Source organism: Triticum dicoccoides, chromosome 7A, assembly GCF_002162155.2.
Source record: "Triticum dicoccoides isolate Atlit2015 ecotype Zavitan chromosome 7A, WEW_v2.0, whole genome shotgun sequence".
In the NCBI taxonomy this organism is placed as follows: Eukaryota; Viridiplantae; Streptophyta; class Magnoliopsida; order Poales; family Poaceae; genus Triticum; species Triticum dicoccoides.
The window spans coordinates 359993926-360019346 of record NC_041392.1 but is presented as its reverse complement, the minus strand read 5'-3'; positions in this window follow the sequence as shown (position 1 = coordinate 360019346).

Below are 25421 nucleotides of genomic sequence, written 5' to 3'. Positions count from 1 at the left end.
CCTTCCGGCCTGAAAGTGCGTTATATTGACTAGAGGGGGGTGAATAGGCGATTTTTATGAAAGTCTTCAAAACGTGGAAGTTTCGAAGACAAACGATAGAAATAAACCTATTACCATGCAGCGGAAGGTAGACTACACTAGGCAAACCATAGTCAAGTATTCAATGAAGTGAAAGCACAATGACTAATAGCAGCTAGGTAGTAAGGATCAGGTAGGAAGATATTATGAAGCCAATCAGAACAAGCAGTCACTCAGTGAAGACAAGAGATAGTGCAATCATACAATGACTTCACAAGGACCAACAGTAAGTAAAGGGAAGGGAAGGATGAAACCAGTGACTCGTTGAAGACAATGATTTGTTGGACCATTTCCAGTTGGTGTGACAACTGTACGTCTGGTTAGGGTGGCTAGGTATTTAAACTTGAGGACACACAGTCCCAGACATCCAGTCCTGAACACGCAGCTCAGGACACCCAGTCCTCACCGTATTCCCCTTAAGCTAAGGTCACACAGACCTCGCCCAATCACTCTGGTAAGTCTTCAAGGTAGACTCCCAAACCTTCACAGACTTCGTTCACCGGCAATCCACAATGACTCTTTGATAGAGGCGAGGGTGTCCCGATCTTTCGATGAGATGATAACTATCGATTTGGTGGAGACGACTTTGACGATCCGACTACAAACGTGCAACGACGTTGTGCCTTAGCAATCGCTAAACCAACTCCGAGAGGTTATTGACCACGCTGGAGCACGATCAACCTGACCACGAAGGTCTATTCCTGCAAGCAATCGAAGAACAAGCAAGAATATGATAAAAGCAATCTGAATATCGCGAATATGTATGAAGTATTGATAATGGTGGGGATCCGAAAAGTGGTCTTGGTCTGGTCGTTGGACACAAACGAAGCACACGAAGTTGCAATGGCTAACTTTTAACTAAACAAATCCCAAGGAAAAGCTACTAGATGGATCTACTTATATAGGAGCAAGGGGTGGCGGCCAAGGAGGTGGGAGGACGTCCCAAGGCAGCCTAAAACTAAATCTAGGTCGTACAAGGCCAATGGGCCCAAGTGGAGTTGATGTAACACCTTTGGACTTGTAGTTTGACTCGGATTCTGCTGCAGCATCAGATTGTTTCGTCCACAACTCAACGCTCCGGACGAATTTGAAGGTGATTCCAATTGGGTTGGAAAGTGCACGAAATCTAGTTTCCAACAAAAAAAGAATCACCCAATTCGGAGTCCGTATGAAAAACTTGTGTGCGTTTTGAGTCAGGTATGTCTGTGCAGTCCGAATCTGAATCCAGAACGTGAGAGACTTGGACTCTATCTTCTCTTGGGCCAAAAGTGACGTGAGAGAACTTTTTGGACAGCAAATAAACGTCTATTTCTTCCTTATCTTTATATGTGGATTGTACAAATGTCCCATATACCTGCAATTAGACAAAACACAAAAGTGTGTGAAGTATTTTTGTTCTGGATAACATAAATAGATTATTGAATAGTTTGCACTAGAAATCACCTGACAAATATGCATATATGCAATATTTTTGGTCATATCCAAGGTAGACATGTCCTCATCATCCTCCCCTTCTTGAAAATAAAGCCGTCCTCGGCGTTGCTTAATCTGAAATGTGGCTAACAAAAGAGACAAGGTGTACATGTTGTATATGTATATGTCATCCATTTTTACTTCCCTTGATTTTTGCATATATGACACATGAATAGATGAGTAACTTGCATAGTTCATAAAATCTAAAGCCAAAAAATTAGCACAAGAAGTAGAAGGCTTGAAAATATTGCAACTCAGTTTGCACATATAAGTGAAGCTCTTATTTATTTCAAAAGATTGACAATGTTTATCATTGAACCATCCCAACATTGGTGAATAAACCTTACTTGCATCAAATTTACATGCTACAACATGCTTAAATAAGCAAACATGCAATAAGTCATTCAACACAGAATCATCACCAAGATTAGAGGTCATATCAAAATGATTATACATTGGTTCTTTTGCATCAATAGTTAATTCAATGGGTGCACTCAAAATTGTTGGTATTTCAGTTGTTTGATCACATGGCAAAGTCAAATTATCAACGTAGTCCTCTAAAATAGGTGGTGTGATCAAAGTAGTGGGTAGCTCATCAGATGGTGCATTCAAATTGACAAGGCATTCATCATTCTCATGTAGAGATGGAAGATCAGTACCTTTGTCATTACCTCTTATGATCAACTCAGATGATGTAGCCACTCTCGGGGGCGATGTGTCACATGGTGGAGGTGATGTAGTCCTGACAACAACGGATGTGGTTCTCATAGTATGCCTAGTAGTTGAAGGAACAATCATATCAACTCTTGGAATGTGCACCGTGCGCTTGTTCTCCTCGTGGCCAACACGTCGTTTTATTTCCTGTTCAGCTTTGCAAGCAAGATGAAACAAATGGTCCATAGGATAACACTCTTCATGAATTAGTATCTCTTGAATATCACAGTTTAATCCTCCCCAAAATCTATCCATAAAATCATCTTCACTTTCTTCTAAAGAGGAATGTAACAAGGTAGTTTGTAAATCATCATAATATTTTGTTACAGTTTCACTACCTTGTTTTAAGTGTTGCAACTTCTTAATCATGTCACGAGTATAATAAGCAGGGACGAAAGTATGTCGCATGGCAAGTTTCAAATCATCCCAAGTAGTAGGTATATAATCAGGGTGTAACCGACAATATTCACTCCACCAAACCAAAGCATAACCAGTGAAAGAACCAACCGCAACCTTAACCTTTTTATGTTCATTGAAACTATGGGAAGCAAATATATTTTTTATGTTGAACTCCCATTCAATATATAAAGCAGGTTTAAAACGGCCATTAAATGGTGGTATAGATACATTAACCTGATCATGTGCATTTGGATGTTTGTGCACCTCTCGTGACGGTTGTGGTATTTGCAAAGGTGGTGGCACGTCTCCCGCGATCGACAAAGCCCATGAATTGACTCTGGATCCTGTCATGATTAGTAGAACAAGAAACAAAACCCAAAAATAATGTTCCTATAACTACTAGGATGTGGTGGTAAAACGCTCACAGTAAAGCAAATATCAATGTCTTACAAGTTCTTACCATGCAGCAGGCGGTGATCGGCAACCAGCGGTGTCAAGTAACTCCGAATATTGAGTAAAGCGATTGCCAGGGGAGCGTACGTATACACGGTGTAGAAATATGTGGAGCTTGGTTGGCTATATATGGTAGCAAAAGATTAGCAATAATCAATTCAAAGATGCAACGTTGAATAAACGCTCAACGACGGTACTGTGCTGGTCCTAGGCTAGACCGGACTAGAGACGCGAGCCTAGAACACTAATAAGGTCACGGCGTAGCACAACTAGCATCAATGAAGGATACTAAGTAGCTCTTGACAGCAAGATATAAGTGAAGATCACAACGACAGTGAAGATAATGATGAAAAACAACTGCCAAGCAGGATATACAACAACTCTCTCTCCAACTTTCCTCTTGAAAAGTTTGAGACAATTTTTTGATAAATTCCTTCAAAGAATGCTACTAACTCAAGCTTTCCAATGCAAAAAGAATCACTCAATTCCGAGTTGATATGAGGAGTCAAAGAATTCTAAAACTAGCCTGAAAAATTGGAACAAGCTGTGTTCACGAACTTCGGAGGGCAAAAAGACCTATTTAGAAGCCGATTTTGAGGTATCAAATATTGAAATAGCTTCTGCAACTATTTAGATGCGGCTCGTCACTATCTTCAATTTGAGTACTCACGGAGCCAAAACAGACTTCGTATGAGGAAGATACACCTGTTATACTGAACAGTGCGCAAAACAGATTCCAATCCGAATTCAGGTACGAGATTGATTCTAGATAGATCCAATTTTGTTTTTCTTCTCTCTTTTTTTTCTCACGCCTTTTTTTTTCTTTTTCTTCTCCCTCTTTTTCTTTTTTTTTTCTTTCCTTTTTTCTTTTTTTTTCTTTATCTTCTTTTTCTCCCTCTTTCCAAGACAAGCTAGATAAGATGCAGATTCGATCAGGCGAAGATGTGAGTGACCTCAACTATGATTATGACAATAAACAGTGCGTAGCACATGGTGGAAATTGGTGGATGGGATAATGATGCAGCGGCTGCGTGACTAATGTGAACAGAACTCGAAACTCTAAAGGAACTAGACACTAAGACCAGCAACTCGACACGGCGATGCAACCGATAATTCAATAATGCAAACAATGAAAAGAAAATTGCAAAGGCTCAGTCTGGCTAGGACAAAGGATGAATAGATCTAACTTTTGTTTTGTGGCTTTTTCTTGGACAATAGGTAAGAAAATAAATCTAATCTAGGAAAAACTGGAAATTCTCACCGAGCAACCTGAAAACTGATACCACTTGATAGAGGCGAGGGTGTCCCGATCTTTCGATGAGATGATAACTATCGATTTGGTGGAGACGACTTTGACGATCCGACTACAAACGTGCAACGACGTTGTGCCTTAGCAATCGCTAAACCAACTCCGAGAGGTTATTGACCACGCCGGAGCACGATCAACCTGACCACGAAGGTCTATTCCTGCAAGCAATCGAAGAACAAGCAAGAATATGATAAAAGCAATCTGAATATCGCGAATATGTATGAAGTATTGATAATGGTGGGGATCCGAAAAGTGGTCTTGGTCTGGTCGTTGGACACAAACGAAGCACACGAAGTTGCAATGGCTAACTTTTAACTAAACAAATCCCAAGGAAAAGCTACTAGATGGATCTACTTATATAGGAGCAAGGGGTGGCGGCCAAGGAGGTGGGAGGACGTCCCAAGGCAGCCTAAAACTAAATCTAGGTCGTACAAGGCCAATGGGTCCAAGTGGAGTTGATGTAACACCTTTGGACTTGTAGTTTGACTCGGATTCTGCTGCAGCATCAGATTGTTTCGTCCACAACTCAACGCTCCGGACGAATTTGAAGGTGATTCCAATTGGGTTGGAAAGTGCACGAAATCTAGTTTCCAACAAAAAAAGAATCACCCAATTCGGAGTCCGTATGAAAAACTTGTGTGCGTTTTGAGTCAGGTATGTCTGTGCAGTCCAAATCTGAATCCAGAACGTGAGAGACTTGGACTCTATCTTCTCTTGGGCCAAAAGTGACGTGAGAGAACTTTTTGGACAGCAAATAAACATCTCTTTCTTCCTTATCTTTATATGTGGATTGTACAAATGTCCCATACACCTGCAATTAGACAAAACACAAAAGTGTGTGAAGTATTTTTGTTCTGGATAACATAAATAGATTATTGAATAGTTTGCACTAGAAATCACCTGACAAATATGCATATATGCAATATTTTTGGTCATATCCAAGGTAGACATGTCCTCATCACTCTTGGATGCTCAGAACGCGACGCCTAACCGGCTGGAGGATTCACAGTCCTCAAGTGTAATAAGTCTTCAGATCACACAGACAGGAAGACTTAAGTGATGCCTAACACTCTTTGGCTCTGGGTGGTTAGGGCTTTATCTTCGCAAGGAATTCTCTCTCAAAGGCTTCGAGGTGGGTTGCTCTCAAACGACAAAAGCCGTACTCTAACTCTGAGCAGCCGACCGTTTATGGTTGTAGGGGGTGGGCTATTTATAGCCACTAGGCAACCCGACCTGATTTGTCCGAAATGACCCTGGGTCACTAAGGAACTGACATGTGTTCTAATGGTCAGATTTCAAACACACACGACAACTTTACTTGGCTACAAGCAAGGCTGACTTGTCCGACTCTGGACAAGATTCGCTCTCATAGTATTCACTCGAAGACATAGCTTTTGGTTAAGCATCACTTCAGTCATTCTGACTGGTTCTCTTGGACCCCACTTAATAGTATGGTGGTTCCTATGACTCAATAAAGAAGAAAAAGAACTACGAAAGATCTGAGTCTTCGAGCTCCATAGGCTTCATGCGATGTCTTCTCTTGTCATAGTCTTCAATGAGAATATCTTCATATACCACCTTTGACATCAATGTCTTCATACATTTTAGGGGTCATCTCTGGTAGGAAAAGCGAATCAATGAGGGACTTCTACCTGTGTTATCCTGCAATTCTCACAAACACATTAGTCCCTCAACTAGGTTTGTCGTCAATACTCCAAAACCAACTAGGGGTGGCACTAGATGCACTTACAATCTCCCCCTTTTTGGTGATTGATGAAAAACTAGTTGAAGTTTTCAACGGGAAATATAATATGTGAAATTGTAAAGGATAAGGAATTGTCTTCATAAGTTGCAAGGGCTCCCCCAGAAGATGTGCATATAAGTAATTTGCTTTTGGAATGCAAATGCACATGGCAGGTTGTACTTGTGGAGATCCTCTTCAACTTATGATGACAATTCATTATGCATGTGAAGGTATGTGAAGATAATGACATGCATAATGGAAAATGGACGTCTGCAAAATGATCTAAGTGCGGAATTTATCGTCGCACATGCGGAATTTATCATCGCATCACAAAGTAGCAAATAAGTAGCAGATGACCATCGAGTTTAGGTGTTACAACTCAAAGAACCAAATGTATCAAAACGAGAGTTGTAAACACGAGGCAAAATATAAAGCAACCACACATGTGGACCCGCTGAAGACTATCAAACTCATATGCTTCTCCCCCTTTTGTCAGTAAGGACCAAAAAGGTTTGAATACATAGAGCATCTACTCGTTCCCAAGATGAGTAGGTGAAGCAGCAGGGTCGTCGGTGGTGTTCGGCGGTGCAGAAGAACTTGGAGCAGTGTCGAAGCATGCTGAAGGAGGTGGCGGTGAAGTAGCGTCGTCTTCGTCCTCGATCACTCTGGCATTCACAGTTGCCGCAGAGGAAGAGAACTCAGAGTCTTCAAGAGATGGAGTTCGTCGCAGCACTACCCTTCGAGGAGGTGTGGAGTCAAAGTTGAAGCGTTCAGAGAAACCATCCTCTTGAAGATCATCTTCAGAGCACATAAGCGTCCGCCCTTTCCATGTGCGTCGAGAGGTTTCATGGGCAACAAAGGCATTCTGGGTGGCAAGATTGCGAATGCGGTTGACATCCACCAAGAGGCTTTGCATTTGGCGCTTCAGCCAGTCATGATGCCTATCATGTTTCTGATGAAGAGCCACCAGAAGCTCTCGGTCGTTGAGAACACGAGATCGCTTCTTGGGTCATTGGGCAATGGTGCTTTCGGTGGCTTCAGTAAGGGCACGATGAGGTGCACGTGTAGTTCCAGCCAGAGGATAAACCCGGGTGACTGCTTCAACTCTTTCAATGTTCTGAGAGAAACTTTGATGCTCCGCATTCTGAAGACTAAGAGGCTCCTTGGCAGGCTCAGGATAAATGGCTTCAACGGACATATCCACATCAGGCAGAAATATCCGATGATTGCGAGCAGATGGCTGATATGAGATCGCGGAGTGGAGTTTAATCAGCCGCATTATCCATGGAGCGTAGAACTTCAAGCCAAAAAGATCAGAGCCTGATGCAGCAAGTTGGCGGATGAAGAAGTCATGTGCATTGAAGCATTTGCCATGAAGAATATAGAAGACCAAAGTCTTCATTGCACCTTCCAGCTTGGCATGTGGAGAATGTCCTTTGATGGGCCAGAGAGTTCGCCTTATGATGTGATAAATAGTCCTTGGCAGATACTCAAGGTCTTCAACAAAGAACTCCTTAGGATATGCAACATCTTGTGGCAAGGGCTTCATCATATTGAGCATCTGACTCATGTTTGGTTCAGGCTTCTGAAAGATGCTCTCCATAGCTTCACTGTGAAGCTGACAGCCAGGTTCGTAGGGATCACCAGGAGTGGGCAGACCTGATGAGGATATCAATACAATTGTTACACCCATAGCCCCTGCTGCTATACATACTGGACCAATTACTAGAGCTCGTGCACGCCAACTAAATTACCAGGTACTTTCGTTTCTTGGTAATGATTCTAATGTTCATGAGAATATGATGCTGCCTAAATTGGATACATTTGTTTTGCTTACAAATGAAGGGCCTAGCTTGGAGAAGGATGAACATTGGAGCAAGAACAAGCATGGAGATGATGGCATGCGCAAGGGGAACAAGAACGGAGTTACAAGTGATGATTTCAGGACTTTTAAGCCACCATAATGTGTGCATGAAGCCTTGGACGAAATATACAAGATGCCACTTCATAAATTTCGTCCCGAGGCTATTTTAGGTGCTGCGTCACCTTATTATTGGGCCAGGCCCATGTAATTTCGAAATACATAAGTATAGGCTATTTTTAGAGTCCGTATGTGTGGGGAAACAAGAGATAGGGTTGATTTCGGACCCCTCCACCAAGGGCCACGAAATTCCCCCCTCTTCCTCCATATATACAGTCCTTAGGGCATCGTTTAGACTTTGGGTTTTGTTTAGATTAAAAGTTCACCAAAGCTGCAACTTCGCGTACTTCGTTTGTGTTCAACGACCAGACAAAGGCGTCACAGAACCCCACCTTGATCAATAAAGCTTTCATCTTATATTCGCAATATCCAGATTGCAATCTCAGTTTCTTGCTTGTTCTTCGTTTGCTCGCAGGAAACAGACCCTCGTGGTCAGGTTGATCGTGCTCCGGCGTGGTCAATAACCTCTCGGAGTTGGTTTAGCGATTGCTAAGGCGCGACGTCCCCACACGTTCGTAGTCGGATCGTCAAAGTCGACTGCCACCAAAGCGATATCCATCATCTCATCGAAAGACGGGACACCTTTGCCTCTATCAAGTGGTATCAGATTTCCAGGTTGCTCTGTGAGATTTTACAGTTTTTCGTAGTTTAGATCGAGTCTGTTCTTCATACCTATAGTCCACGAAAAAGCCACAAAAAAATTAGGGTTAGTTCATCATATCCGAACCAATCTAAGCCTTTGCATAATCTTTTTAGGGTTTTGCTTTGTTGAATTTGCGGTTGCATCGTCGTGTCTAGTTGCTGGTCTTAGAGTCTAGTCTTTTAGAGTTTCGAGTTTTGGTCATAAGTTGTCACGCCGCCGCCGCACCATCATCATCACCCCTGCCATCTACCACCACCGCTTATCCGCCACCGCTTCGAATCCGTATCCATATACCACCACAGCTGTCATATACCACCACCGCTGCCATCTACCACCATATATCCACCACCAATCCGAGTTCTTGTCATATTAGGTTTGTTTTCGAGATCCATCTAGATTCCGATTCGTGTTTCCTTGCCGGAGTAGGTTTCGGAAAAAAAAGAGTCCGGAAACCACGCTCCGTTTAGGCCCAAAATTTTTCGAAAACGCATTTTTTGAAAAAATTTCTGGCTATCCTATTTTTAGGTGTTTCTGAGTGTTTTGAGACAGGTGCCATTATAGGAAGTTTTTTTTGACCCGTTTCCAGTTTTTGGGTCCGTGCAGTCAAAAAAAAAATTGGTCGAAAAAATTTCGTGCCCATCCTGTCAGTTTGAGCTAGGAAGAGTTTTGAGACACTCGCCATTATAGTGATTTTTCGCAAAAAAAAGCAGCACAAAAAAAAGAGCGCAAAAAAAGAGCGAAAAAAAAATTCCAGAGTGTGCTTTTCCCTTGTTTACGTGCCGCGCCGTGATTTTGTTGGTGTTCTAGGCTCGCGTCTCTAGCACAGTCTAGCCTAGGACCAGCACAGTACCGTCGTTGAGCGTTTATTCAACTTTGCATCTCTGAATTGATTATTGCTGACCCTTTTGGCTACCATATTATAAGCCTTCCCAGCTCCATATACATCTACGTCGTGCGTTTGACTCTCCCTGGTAATCGCTCTATCCAAGCTTTGAGAGTTTTTGACTACAACGGTTGCCGATCACCGCCTGCTGCTGGGTAAGAACTGGTAAGAATTTGAAATTTGCTTGACGGATTTGTGACACCCACCACCACCTCTTGTTAGTAGTCTGTAGGATCATATTCTTGTGTGTTTCTATTGCTGCTAACCATGCCAGGATCACAAACCGACGAGACTGACTGGGAGAACATGACGAATAAGGATTTGCATGATAAATTTCAGCAAATGATGAGTGAACAGGTGCAAGACGTGCTAAACAGATTTGAAGAGGCCATGGAGAAGATAGATGGCATGGAGAAGACGTTCGAAACAAAGCTCGATAACAAGTTTAATGAATTGCTCGCGCGTCTTCCACCACCACCACCCGCTGCACCTAACGCACCTCTCCAACAACAACAACAACGACTACCTCCACGTCGCGAAATAGACCTCCGCCGAGCGAGCCGTGTTCCTCTTGCGTTTGGCCAAACTGTTGGTGCTGTTGTTGATACTTCTGTGGCTCCTGCTGCTGATGCGGAGGAGGATGATTATGTGGGAGATTACGAGGATGAGGTTGCTCAAAATCAGAACTACGTGCAACCACCAGCACCACCACCAGCAGGTCAACCTCAGGTATATATTCGTAATGGTAGGCCTGCACCACCACCTCAGGTACGAGATGATGTCCATATTCCTAAACTGAAATTGAATATTCCACCATTTGAGGGTAGATATGTTCCTGATATATATCTTACTTGGGAGTTAGAAACTGAACAACGTTTTACATGTTTACAATATCCCGAGGAGAGACGGGTTGCTGCTGCTGTTTGTGCTTTCACTAGTTTTGCATGTGTCTGGTGGTCTGAACATTGTAGATTATATCCTATTCCAACTACTTGGGCTGCTTTGAAAACCGCTATGCGTACGCGTTGGGTTCCACCATATTATCAACGTGAATTGCTTCAAAAATTGCAGCGTTTAAGACAAGGAAAATATTCTGTAGAAGAATATTATCAGGAATTACAAACTGGCATGATTCGATGTGGTATTGTTGAGGAGAATGAATCTATGCTTGCACGTTTTCTGGGTGGATTAAATAGAGAGATTCAGACCATTCTAGACTATAAGGAGTATACTAATATCACTCGTTTATTCCATCTTGCTTGTAAAGCTGAACGTGAAGTGCAGGACCGACAAGCATTGGCGCGAACTAACTTTTCTACAGGCCGACCTTCATCATGGACACCGCGTGCATCTTCTACTTCAACTGCACCAGCACCTCAATCAGGTGCCTCCTACAGCCGTGATACAAGAAAACAGGAACAACCACCATTATCTGCCAAGAGCGCACCTGCCGGGCCTGCACAGAGTTCTTCTTCTTCCAGGGCATCAACAGGGCACACAAGTGATATTATTTGTCGTCGTTGTAAGGGAGGAGGTCATTATGCGAGAGAATGCAAATCTCCGCGTGTGATGATTGCTACCGAGGGTGGTGGATATGAGTCCGCTAGTGACTATGATGAGGAGACATTGGCTCTTATTACACGTGAAGAACATGGTGGAGATGATTCTAATCATGAGACGCAATACATGGCTCCTGAAGACGCTGACAGGTATGAATGTTTAGTTTCTCAACGTGTTTTGAGTGTGCAGGTCACACAAGCTGAGCAAAATCAGAGGCACAATTTGTTCCATACCAAGGGAGTTGTGAAGGAACGTTCTGTGCGCGTCATAATAGACGGAGGGAGCTGCAACAACTTGGCTAGCATGGAGATGGTGGAGAAGCTTTCTCTCACCACAAGACCACATCCACATCCTTACTACATCCAATGGTTCAACAACAGCGGCAAGGTTAAGGTAACACGTACTATTCGTGTGCATTTTAGTATCTCTACATATGCTGATTATGTTGATTGTGATGTGGTACCTATGCAAGCATGTTCCTTATTACTTGGTAGACCATGGCAATTTGATAAAAATTCTGTACACCATGGTAGAAACAATCACTATACTCTTGTTCATAAGGATAAAAATATTACTTTGCTTCCAATGACTCCTGATTCCATTTTGAAAGATGATATTAATAGAGCTAATAAAGCAAAACAGGAGAAGAATAAGAGTGAAAATCAGATTGTGGCAAAAGAATTTGAGCAACAAATGAAGCCTAATAATAAACCATCTAGTGTTGCTTCTGAAATTAAATTGAAAAGTGCATGTTTATTTGCCACCAAATCTGATATTGATGAGCTAGATTTCAGCAAATCTGTTTGCTATGCTTTTGTGTGCAAAGAGGCATTATTTTCATTCGAGGACGTGCCTTCCTCTTTGCCTCCTGCTGTCACTAACATTTTGCAGGAGTTCGCTGACGTTTTTCCACAAGATGTGCCACCGGGATTACCTCCTATTCGAGGGATTGAGCATCAGATTGACTTAATTCCCGGTGCTTCACTGCCAAACCGTGCACCATACCGTACCAATCCAGAGGAGACGAAGGAGATTATGCGTCAAGTACAAGAGCTTCTCGACAAAGGTTATATACGCGAATCCCTTAGTCCTTGTGCTGTTCCTATTATTCTAGTGCCGAAAAAGGATGGTACATCACGTATGTGTGTTGATTGTAGAGGCATTAATAATATTACTATTCGTTATCGTCATCCTATTCCTAGGCTAGATGATATGCTTGATGAATTGAGTGGCTCTACAATATTCTCCAAAGTTGATTTGCGTAGTGGCTACCATCAAATTCGTATGAAATTGGGAGATGAATGGAAAACAACATTTAAAACTAAGTTTGGATTATATGAGTGGTTAGTCATGCCTTTTGGGTTAACTAATGCACCTAGTGATAGAGGCAAAGGTGTCCCGTCTTTCGATGAGATGGTGGATTTCGCTTTGGTGGAAGTCGACTTTGACGATCCGACTACGAACGTGCGAGGACGTCGCGCCTTAGCAATCGCTAAACCAACTCCGAGAGGTTATTGACCACGCCGGAGCACGATCAACCTGACCACGAGGGTCTGTTTCCTGCGAGCAAACGAAGAACAAGCAAGAAACTAAGATTGCAATCTGGATATTGCGAATATAAGATGAAAGCTTTATTGATCAAGGTGGGGTTCTGTGACGCCTTTGTCTGGTCGTTGAACACAAACGAAGTACGCGAAGTTGCAGCTATGGCGAACTTTTAATCTAAACAAAACCCAAAGTCTAAACGATGCCCTAAGGGCTGTATATATGGAGGAAGAGGGGGGAGTTTCGTGGCCCTTGGTGGAGGGGTCCGAAATCAACCCTATCTCTTGTTTCCCCACACATACGGACTCTAAAAATAGCCTATACTTATGTATTTCGAAATTACATGGGCCTGGCCCAATAATAAGGTGACGCAGCACCTAAAATAGCCTCGGGATGAAATTTATGAAGTGGCATCTTGTATATTTCGTCCAAGGCTTCATGCACCCATTATGGTGGCTTCAAAGTCCTGAAATCATCACTTGTAACTCCGTTCTTGTTTCCCTTGCGCATGCCATCATCTCCATGCTTGTTCTTGCTCCAATGTTCATCCTTCTCCAAGCTAGGCCCTTCATTTGTAAGCAAAACAAATGTATCCAATTTAGGCAGCATCATATTCTCATGAACATTAGAATCATTACCAAGAAACGAAAGTACCTGGTAATTTAGTTGGCGTGCACGAGCTCTAGTAATTGGTCCAGTATGTATAGCAGCAGGGGCTGTGGGTGTAACAATTGTATTGATGTCCTCATCAATTGTTGAGGAGAATGAAGCTATGCTTGCACGTTTTCTAGGTGGATTAAATAGAGAGATTCAGACCATTCTAGACTATAAGGAGTATACTAATATCACTCGTTTATTCCATCTTGCTTGTAAAGCTGAACGTGAAGTGCAGGATCGACAAGCATTGGCGCGAACTAACTTTTCTGCAGGCCGACCTTCATCATGGACACCACGTGCATCTTCTACTTCAACTGCACCAGCACCTCCATCCGGTGCCACCTCCAGCCGTGATACAAGAAAACAGGCACAACCACCATTATCTGCCAAGAGCGCACCTGCGGGGCCTGCACAGCGTTCTTCTTCTTCCATGGCATCAACAGGGCACACAAGTGATATTATTTGTCGTCGTTGTAAGGGAGGAGGTCATTATGCGAGAGAATGCAAATCTCCGCGTGTGATGATTGCTACCGCAGATGGTGGATATGAGTCCGCTAGTGACTATGATGAGGAGACTTTGGCTCTTATTACACGTGAAGAACATGGTGGAGATGATTCTGATCATGAGACGCAATACATGGCTCCTGAAGACGCTGACAGGTATGAATGTTTAGTTGCTCAACGTGTTTTGAGTGTGCAGGTAACACAAGCTGAGCAAAATCAGAGGCACAATTTGTTCCATACCAAGGGAGTTGTGAAGGAACGTTCTGTGCGCGTCATAATAGACGGAGGGAGCTGCAACAACTTGGCTAGCATGGAGATGGTGGAGAAGCTTTCTCTCACCACAAGACCACATCCACATCCTTACTACATCCAATGGTTCAACAACAGCGGCAAGGTTAAGGTAACACGTACTGTTCGTGTGCATTTTAGTATCTCTACATATGCTGATTATGTTGATTGTGATGTGGTACCTATGCAAGCATGTTCCTTATTATTTGGTAGACCATGGCAATTTGATAAAAATTTTGTACACCATGGTAGAAACAATCACTATACTCTTGTTCATAAGGATAAAAATATTACTTTGCTTCCTATGACTCCTGATTCCATTTTGAAAGATGATATTAATAGAGCTAATAAAGCAAAACAGGAGACGAATAAGAGTGAAAATCAGATTGTGGCAAAAGAATTTGAGCAACAAATGAAGCCTAATAATAAACCATCTAGTGTTGCTTCTGAAATTAAATTGAAAAGTGCATGTTTATTTGCCACCAAATCTGATATTGATGAGCTAGATTTCAGCAAATCTGTTTGCTATGCTTTTGTGTGCAAAGAGGCATTATTTTCATTCGAGGACGTGCCTTCCTCTTTGCCTCCTGCTGTCACTATCATTTTGCAGGAGTTCGCTGACGTCTTTCCACAAGACGTGCCACCGGAATTACCGCCTATTCGAGGGATTGAGCATCAGATTGACTTAATTCCCGGTGCTTCACTGCCAAACCGTGCACCATACCGTACCAATCCAGAGGAGACGAAGGAGATTATGCGTCAAGTACAAGAGCTTCTCGACAAAGGTTATATACGCGAATCCCTTAGTCCTTGTGCTGTTCCTATTATTCTAGTGCCAAAAAAGGATGGTACATCACGTATGTGTGTTGATTGTAGAGGCATTAATAATATTACTATTCGTTATCGTCATCCTATTCCTAGGCTAGATGATATGCTTGATGAATTGAGTGGCTTTACAATATTCTCCAAAGTTGATTTACGTAGTGGATACCATCAAATTCGTATGAAATTGGGAGATGAATGGAAAACCGCATTCAAAACTAAGTTTGGATTATATGAGTGGTTAGTCATGCCTTTTGGGTTAACTAATGCACCTAGTACTTTCATGAGATTAATGAACGAAGTTTTACGTGCTTTCATTGGACGATTTGTGGTAGTTTACTTTGATGACATATTGATTTATAGCAGATCTTTGGAAGAACATTTGGAACATTTACGTGCTGTTTTTATTGCTCTACGTGATGCACGTTTGTTTGGTAACCTTGGGAAGTGCACCTTTTGCACCGACCGAGTATCTTTTCTTGGCTATGTTGTTACTCCATAGGGAATTGAAGTTGATAAAGCCAAGATTGAAGCTATTGAGAGTTGGCCGCAGCCCAAAACGGTCACACAAGTGAGGAGTTTTCTTGGCCTCGCTGGATTCTATAGGCGTTTTGTGAGAGATTTCAGCACCATTGCTGCACCTCTCAATGAGCTTACAAAGAAAGATGTACCATTTCTTTGGGGTACCGCACAGGAAGAAGCCTTCACGGTATTGAAAGATAAGTTGACACATGCTCCTTTACTCCAACTTCCTGATTTTAATAAGACTTTTGAGCTTGAATGTGATGCTAGTGGAATTGGATTAGGAGGTGTGTTATTACAAGATGGCAAACCTGTTGCATACTTTTATGAAAAATTGAGTGGGCCTAGTCTGAATTATTCTACTTATGATAAAGAATTATATGCTCTTGTTCGGACTTTAGAAACATGGCAACATTATTTATGGCCCAAAGAATTTGTTATACATTCTGATCATGAATCTTTGAAACATATTAAAAGACAAGCTAAACTGAATCGTAGACATGCTAAATGGGTTGAATTCATTAAGACTTTCCCTTATGTCATTAAACACAAGAAGGGAAAAGAAAATGTTATTGCTGATGCATTGTCTCGTCGCTATACTATGCTTTCACAACTTGACTTCAAAATATTTGGTTTGGAGACCATCAAAGATCAATATGTGCATGATGCTGATTTTAAAGATGTAATGCAGAATTGTAAAGAAGGAAGAATGTGGAACAAGTTTGTTGTTAACGATGGATTTGTGTTTCGTGCTAACAAGCTATGCATTCCAGCTAGCTCCGTTCGTCTTTTGTTGTTGCAGGAGGCGCATGGAGGAGGATTAATGGGACACTTTGGCGTCAAGAAGACGGAGGACGTACTTGCTACACATTTCTTTTGGCCAAAGATGAGACGGGATGTTGAGCGTTTTATTGCTCGCTGCACTACATGTCAAAAAGCTAAGTCACGACTCAATCCTCATGGTTTATATATGCCTTTGCCTGTACCTAGTGTTCCTTGGGAGGATATATCTATGGACTTTGTTTTAGGTTTACCTCGAACAAAGAAGGGGAGGGATAGCATATTTGTTGTCGTGGATAGATTCTCGAAAATGGCACACTTTATACCATGTCATAAAAGCGATGATGCTGTTAATGTTGCTGATTTGTTGTTTCGTGAAATTATTCGCTTGCATGGTGTGCCAAATACTATTGTTTCAGATCGTGATACTAAATTTCTTAGCCACTTTTGGAGATGTTTATGGGCTAAGTTGGGGACTAAACTGCTTTTTAGTACTACTTGTCACCCCCAAACTGATGGACAAACTGAAGTAGTCAATAGAACGTTGTCTACTATGCTTAGGGCTGTTTTGAAGAATAATAAGAAAATGTGGGAGGAATACTTGCCTCATATTGAATTTGCTTATAATCGTTCATTGCATTCTACTACTAAGATGTGCCCTTTTGAAGTTGTGTATGGTTTCCTACCTCGTGCACCTATTGATTTGTTGCCTCTTCCATCTTCGGAGAAGGTTAATTTTGATGCTAAACAACATGCTGAATTGATTTTAAAAATGCATGAGTTAACTAAGGAAAACATTGAGCGTATGAATGCTAAATATAAACTTGCTGGAGATAAGGGTAGAAAACATGTTGTGTTTGCACCTGGAGATCTTGTTTGGTTACATTTGCGTAAGGATAGATTTCCTGATTTGCGCAAATCAAAGCTAATGCCACGTGCTGATGGTCCCTTTAAGGTTGATGAGGACATCAATACAATTGTTACACCCACAGCCCCTGCTGCTATACATACTGGACCAATTACTAGAGCTCGTGCACGCCAACTAAATTACCAGGTACTTTCGTTTCTTTGTAATGATTCTAATGTTCATGAGAATATGATGCTGCCTAAATTGGATACATTTGTTTTGCTTACAAATGAAGGGCCTAGCTTGGAGAAGGATGAACATTGGAGCAAGAACAAGCATGGAGATGATGGCATGCGCAAGGGAATCAAGAACGGAGTTCCAAGTGATGATTTCAGGACTTTGAAGCCACCATAATGGGTGCATGAAGCCTTGGACGAAATATACAAGATGCCACTTCATAAATTTCGTCCCGAGGCTATTTTAGGTGCTGCGTCACCTTATTATTGGGCCAGGCCCATGTAATTTCGAAATACATAAGTATAGGCTATTTTTAGAGTCCGTATGTGTGGGGAAACAAGAGATAGGGTTGATTTCGGACCCCTCCACCAAGGGCCACGAAATTCCCCCCTCTTCCTCCATATATACAGCCCTTAGGGCATCGTTTAGACTTTGGGTTTTGTTTAGATTAAAAGTTCGCCATAGCTGCAACTTCGCGTACTTCGTTTGTGTTAAACGACCAGACAAAGGCGTCACAGAACCCCACCTTGATCAATAAAGCTTTCATCTTATATTCGCAATATCCAGATTGCAATCTCAGTTTCTTGCTTGTTCTTCGTTTGCTCGCAGGAAACAGACCCTCGTGGTCAGGTTGATCGTGCTCCGGCGTGGTCAATAACCTCTCGGAGTTGGTTTAGCGATTGCTAAGGCGCGACGTCCCCGCACGTTCGTAGTCGGATCGTCAAAGTCGACTGCCACCAAAGCGATATCCATCATCTCATCGAAAGACGGGACACCTTTGCCTCTATCAAGACCAGTGAGCTCAATGATATCAAAGGCTTTGGCTTCGTGATGAACATTTCCTGTCATCACTCCAGGACCCAAGTCTTCGGATCTCTGTTGTACCCACGGATGTGAAGTGTGGCATAGAATTGGAGCAGTAACTCTTCATTCCAGTGCTCTTGGTCGGTGACAAACGGCAACAATCCAACCTCTTTGAAGCAATCCAGAGCTTCTTCCAGACAGGGCAGACCAGCTATTGCTTCGGTGTCAAGACGCTTATGTGGGAAGATGCGACCTTGATTGTACAGAATGCAGGAGTAATAGCTTCGCTGCGGATAGCTCCAGAACCGATCAGAAGATATTCTTTCCCTTGAGTAGGGGTTCTTGGAGCTATTGAAGAAAGTGTTGTCTGCTTTGAAGCCGTTGACATTGAATGATCCAGGTGCTGATGCAGGACCTGGAAACCTGGGCAACCTTGGAATTGGCTTCTGTACCTGAGGCCTATGCTCAACATGATAGTTAAACTGAGGACCAGCAGCAGACGCAGGAACAGAAGTAGTAGCATCATTGGCTTCACTGACTTCTGGTTCTTGGGTTGGTGTAGGCTCCACATTTGCTTCAGCCATGACAGCGTCAGTGGCTTCATTTGTTTTGGTGGTGGCAGCCTCAAGATTCTCAACCTCCAGTTGATGAGCTGGACGGTCGGTCACAGTCATGTTCTCCTCGAGAACAACTTCTTGGTGAGACGGGGGAGTAGCAACTCTTGGGGTTTCTTCTTCATCGGCTAATGTAGCCGGAATGTCTTCAGCAGCTTTAGCTTCAGACTCGGAGACTGGAGGCCTTGGTCCTTTGCGAAGCCTGCCTAACGCTGGCGACGCTTGTGGAGTTGGGATTGGCTGGGCCTCAAAGTCATCGTCCTCTTGTGCTTGTGGGTGATCAGCCCATGATGCATCCTGAGCAATTGGCGTCAGAGGACGACCAATGCTGATGAGTTCGCTGTGCATAAGCACAGGCGATGATACTTGTTGGTGCTCGATCTGAGGAAGAACTGCATCATCTTCAACATGGTCATGGCGACCAATGTCTTCAGCAGGAGTGGGATCAGCTGCTGGAAAGTCTTCAGCTTCATGAGCCTCTATGGAAGCAGGCTCATGGACAGTCAGTTGGCGCTCTTGATGTTCAGTGGCAGGGCGAACCATGGAGATGGGTTCAACAATTAAGGGCTCTGTGGGAGCAGCCCGTTCCTGCTTGGTCTTCCGCTTATTCCTGGAGGGAGCAGCATCAGAGGCTTCAGAATGTTTCCTCTTTCTGGCTTCAGCCTCAGCAGTCCTTGTCTTCTTCAGTTCTGAAGCGGTAGATCTAGCTTTTGGCTTCGAGCCAGTCATGCTAGTTGGGAAGACAATGGGATCTGCTTCCTGCCTTGGTGCGTTGGGTTCGGCCACAGTGTGCTTCTTCTTCTGCTTAGCAGCCATCCTGGGATCAATGCCCGGACGTCCAAGGGCCTTGCGCTTCTCAGCCTCGTTGTAGCCTTGCACACACTTGTCAGCCAGGCTCTTCATGCGCTCACGAGAACCCTGAGCTTCTGCACGTTTCTTGAGAAAGGCTTCTTTGAGCTCGTGCAGCATAATCTTGAAGTTTTTCACCTCTTGCACGCTGAGCTTGGCCATATGCTTCTTGAACTAAGCTTTCTCAAAGTCAATCTTTTGCTTCAGTTCAACAATGCGTTGGGCGATAGCTAATTCTAAAGCAATGGCGCCATGGAAGGCGACATTGAGGCCAATTGGAAGTTGCAGATCTTCGAAGCTGAGGTTGGGCATGTGAAACCACTCATCAATGAAGTTGTGGATGATTGCCACGTCAAAGAGAGGCAGATCATTGAAGATTTCTGCTTCTTCTTTGCTCTTGATCAGTTGCTCAAGAGCATCATCTGCAAGATCTTCATCACTGGACAGATCGATGACATCGTTGCGCAGAATAGCAGCAGCTGTCAGTTCTTGGCCGGTGTGTGGCAGAGGCATCTTGACTTTCTGGGGCTTGGAGATGCGTGACAAATCTTCAGACTGCACACTGTCTTCAGGAGGTGCGGTAGCCAGTGGCTTCGCCCGTGAGATTTTTGGTGCAGAGGCAGGCTTTGAAGCTTTAGGCTGCTTCAACTTCTTTGGCTTCGGCGCTGCAGGCGCTTCATCTGATTCAGCGTCATCTGCAGGCTCATTCATGGTTGTCCCTTGAACCACGATATGAGTGATGAGACCTTCCAAGTTGTAGAAGGGCCCAAGAAGATTGGGTTCGGCTTCGCGAGTTCCATCGGCACGGGGAGCAGAGGGACCAGGGTTGAAGTCTAATCCCAAAGACTTCTTGTTCCGCTTTGCCGAATTCTGGGCAAACTAGAAGTTGCGCTTGAACAGATTGTCGTCACGACACCATAGCAGTGACGATGGGTCAGCATCCGCAGGCTGTGGTCCATGGACCATGCAGGGATAGAAGCCTTGTTCAATGGCTTCATCTCTAGACCTGGGTTGAAGATTTTTGTAGAGGATGTCTCCCCATGGTCGCTTGATGGCATTCTTTTCAGCATATTCCTTTATCACAAATCTATACTTGAACCACTGTTCTGCCCAATATCGTCAAATCCATTGGATTCGTGTCCTGCGCTGATTGTAATCCTCTTCAGGATCTGTCTTGTATAGCTCTGAGAGGTCATCGGGCAGATCTCTTGATGTTTCTCCTCGACTCTTTCTGCCACCCTTCCTTGCTGATTTCTCTGCAGCCATGAACTTTAAACTGAATGGCTTCAATACGTTCATAGGCTTCAAAGGCTTTCGCTTGCTGGACAAACAGGAACTGGCTTTGGGAGAATTTATGTGGTACTGTAAGAATTCTGCAAATGAATGCAAACTATGAGAACCAAGGGATTCTCCCACGGACATGTACCTGTGACAGCATTAAGGTGCGAGGGAAGGGGAAGAGGTCATATGCATTCTCAGAAGATTTTGAAGAAAAATCAGTTTAGAAGACATTGACCTCATCGTGCAAAGACATTCACTCATAGATAAGGAGTTGGTTCCAGATTTGTATGAATCCACGGATCAATACATATGAGGAATCTAACTACTTTGTGAAGCATAAGTGAATATACTAGGCATATTATGAGATGCAGTATGAAATAGATCGAACTTGTGTGAACAGAAACTGCTTGTGGTAGAAAGTGACGAATCTATAGGATCAAAGGGGCCGTAAAAAGGAAGTTTTATTTACCACACGAAGAACTGCAAGACGGAGTGGAAGAGGAGGCCGAGCAGTCCGATCGTCCGTGCCCTAACTTGGCGACTGAGGACACCTACGGCGACGGCGGAGAAGACGATCTGCGGTCGGCGTGAAGATGGCGTCGAAGAGGTTGCGGTAGCTAAGCGCTTCATCACGGGCGTCGTCGAGGGCTAGCGGTGGCGCTAGGGTTCGTGCGAGAATGGAAGAAGAGATAATGACTGTGGTGAGGCGTGTATTTATAGGGACAGGGGCGGCTCAGTGTTATTACACAGGTGCCCCTGGCGAATCACATCTGAGGAACACGTGGCCATCATGCAGCATGTCGGAGGTTGTTCCACGTCCCACGCACGCCTGGATTGTCGGGTGGTCGTTCCCACTTCTCCGGGTTTCAGGTGAAGGAATTAGCATTGAAAGCGGACTTAATGTTTGTCTCTGTATCTTCTGCTGACAAGGACGCGGAGAAGACATTTGATAGTTTCAAAAGAATGCATATGATTTGGAGAGATAGGGTTTGAGATAGAGAGCATAGAGAGGTTAGGGTCCGATCACATTCACTTAGTTCAAAAGATTCAACAAGAAGACATAGCTATAAGTGAATGCTGTAGAGGACAGAATAGCAGTATATATATATAATCAACATAGTGAAGATAATCATGAAGACATGTTGAGATTGAAGCCAAACCAAATGTGAAGACATAGCAAATGTAACGCCATGAGTGAAACACTTCAAACAGAACATTTGGTGGTGGCGTTACCCACCGTATAGGAAGTATTAGACCCAGACACGGCGCACAATTATCGTGGTGCTCCGAAGTCAAATTCCTCATTAATGTATTCACACTTAGAATGCATGTCTTCATTGATTGAAGATATACTTTACTTCGTGTGTTGCACATCTAAGTCATCAATATGCATAAGTGTTAGGATGTGTGCCTGATCACAGGACATTTGAGGATTCCAAGATATTTAGCTCACACCGTAACTTGCAAAATCTTTTCTCATACAAGGGCTTGGTGAAGATATCTGCCAATTGCTCTTCAGTGTTGACGTGTATGATATCAATGTCTTCCTTCACAACATGATCTCTGAGAAAGTGATGACGAATCTCAATGTGCTTTGTCTTCGAGTGCTGAACTGGGTTGTTGGCAATCTTGATGGCGCTTTCGTTGTCGCAGTAGAGTGGCACTTGCTTCAGATGAATGCCATAGTCTTTGAGTGTTTGCTTCATCCATAGAAGCTGAGCGCAGGAAGATCCAGCAGCAATGTATTCAGATTCAGCAGTGGAGAGAGATGCACCGTTCTGCTTCTTTGAAGACCAACATACAAGTGATCGTCCCAGAAAATGACATGTGCTTGATGTAGACTTGCGATCCACCTTGTCACCAGCATAATCAGCATCTGAGAATCCAACTAGATCAAACTCTGAGCCCTTTGGATACCATAATCCTAGAGTTGGGGTGTGAGCCAAATATCGAAGAATTCGCTTCACAGCTAAGTGATGCGATTCCTTTGGTGCCGCTTGGAATCGAGCACACATGCAAACACTAAGCATAATATCTGGCCTAGATGCACATAGATAAAGTAAAGAACCAATCATGGAGCGGTATACCTTTTGATCGAACTCTTTACCATTGTCGTCGGGAACCAGATGATGTTTGGCTGGCATTGGCGTCGTGAACCCTTTGCAGTCTTGCATACCGAACTTCTTCAGGCAATCTTTGAGATACTTCTCTTGAGATATGAAGATGCCGTTGCGTTGCTGTCGTATTTGAAGACCGAGGAAGAACTTCAGCTCTCCCATCATGGACATCTGATATTGCTCTTGCACCATATATCCAAACTCTTCACTGTATTTCTGATTGGTGCAGCCGAAGATAATGTCATCCACATATATTTGGCACACAAACAATTCACCATCATATGTCTTCGTGAAGAGAGTGGGGTTGAGGGAACCAGGTGTGAAGCCTTTGCTCTTCAGGAAGTATTTGAGTGTGTCATACCAAGCCCGAGGGGCTTGTTTGAGGCCATACAGTGCCTTGTTGAGCTTGTATACCATGTCAGGATGTTTTGGATCTTCAAAACTAGGCGGTTGTGCAACATACACTTCTTCTTCAATCTTGCCATTGAGAAAAGCGCTCTTCACATCCATTTGATATAGAAGTATGTTATGATGATTTGCATAGGCCAGCAGTATGTGTATGGCTTCAAGTCGAGCTACAGGAGCAAATGTTTCATCAAAGTCAATCCCTTCCACTTGAGTATATCCTTGAGCAACGAGACGAGCTTTGTTTCTGACAACTTGACCATGCTCATCTTGCTTGTTGCGGTATATCCATTTGGTGCCTATTATATTGTGCTTCCGAGGATCAGGACGCTTAACCAGTTCCCATACATTATTCAGCTCAAACTGTTGAAGCTCTTCTTGCATAGCTTGAATCCATTCAGGTTCCATGAAGGCTTCTTCAACTTTCTTGGGTTTTGTTATTGAGACGAATGCGAAGTGCCCACAGAAATTTGCTAGCTGTGTTACCCTTGAACGAGTGAGCAGACCGGGTGCATTGATGCTATCAATTATTCTCTCAATCTGCACTTCATTGGCAACACGAGGATGTACAGGGCGAAGATTTTGCTCTTGCTGATCATTGTCATTGTTAGAAGGATTGTCTTCAGGCTGAGCATTGTCTTCAGGTTGATCAGGTGCGGAGATGATAAGTTCCTCTTTGGGTTGAGCTTCAGAGGGTATGATTTCTTTAGTTCCCATAAGTTTGATTGATTCACTGGATGGAACTTCATCTAGCACATTTGACAGGTGCTCTCTTTGTGAACCGTTAGTCTCATCGAACCGCACATCCACTATTTCAACCACTTTATAATGAAAGAGATTGAAGACTCTGTAGGAGTGTGAATCCTTTCCATACCCAAGCATAAAACCCTCATGTGCTTTTGGTGCAAATTTTGAAGTGTGATGTGGATCCTTGATCCAGCACCTGGCGCCAAATACTCTGAAGTAACTGACATTTGGCTTCTTGCGAGTAAGGAGCTCATAAGATGTCTTCTTCAGAAGCTTGTGAAGATAAACACGATTGATTGTATGGCGTGCGGTATCAATGGCTTCAGGCCAGAATTTTCTGGAGTCTTGTATTCATCAAGCATCGTTCGGGCCATCTCACTGAGTGTTCTGTTCTTGCGTTCGACGACGCCATTCTACTGTGGAGTGTACGGAGCTGAGAATTCATGTCTGATGCCCAAAGTATCAAGATATGTATCAAGGCCAGTGTTCTTGAATTCAGTGCCATTGTCACTTCTGATGTGCTTTATCTTGGCGCCATAGTTGTTCATTGCTCGATTGGCGAAGCATCTGAAGACATCCTGCACTTCAGTCTTGTAGAGGATTATGTGCACCCAAGTATATCTAGAATAATCATCAACAATGACAAAGCCATAGAGACAAGCAGTAGTAGTAAGAGTTGAGTAATGAGTAGGACCGAAAAGATCCATGTGGAGCAGTTCGAAGGGTCGAGTTGTTGTCATGATTGTCTTCGAGGGATGTTTGGCCCTCGTCATCTTTCCTACTTCACAGGCACCACATAAGTGATCTTTCTTGAACTTGACGCCCTCGATGCCTATGACATGCTTCTTCTTTGCAAGGGTGTGGAGGTTCCTCATGCCAGCATGCCCTAGCCTTCGATGCCAGAGCCAGCATTCTGAAGCTTTTGCCAGAAGACATACGGCAATCTGTGGTCCTGCTGAGAAATCTACCACATACAAATCATCCTTCCTATACCCTTCAAACACTAGAGACTTGTCAGATTCCATTAGAACAAGGCAACGATATTTTCCAAACATTACGATCATATTTAAATCACAAAGCATTGAGACAGACATTAAGTTGAAGCCAAGGGATTCAACAAGCATGACTTTATCCATGTGTTGATCCCTTGAGATTGCAACTCTAC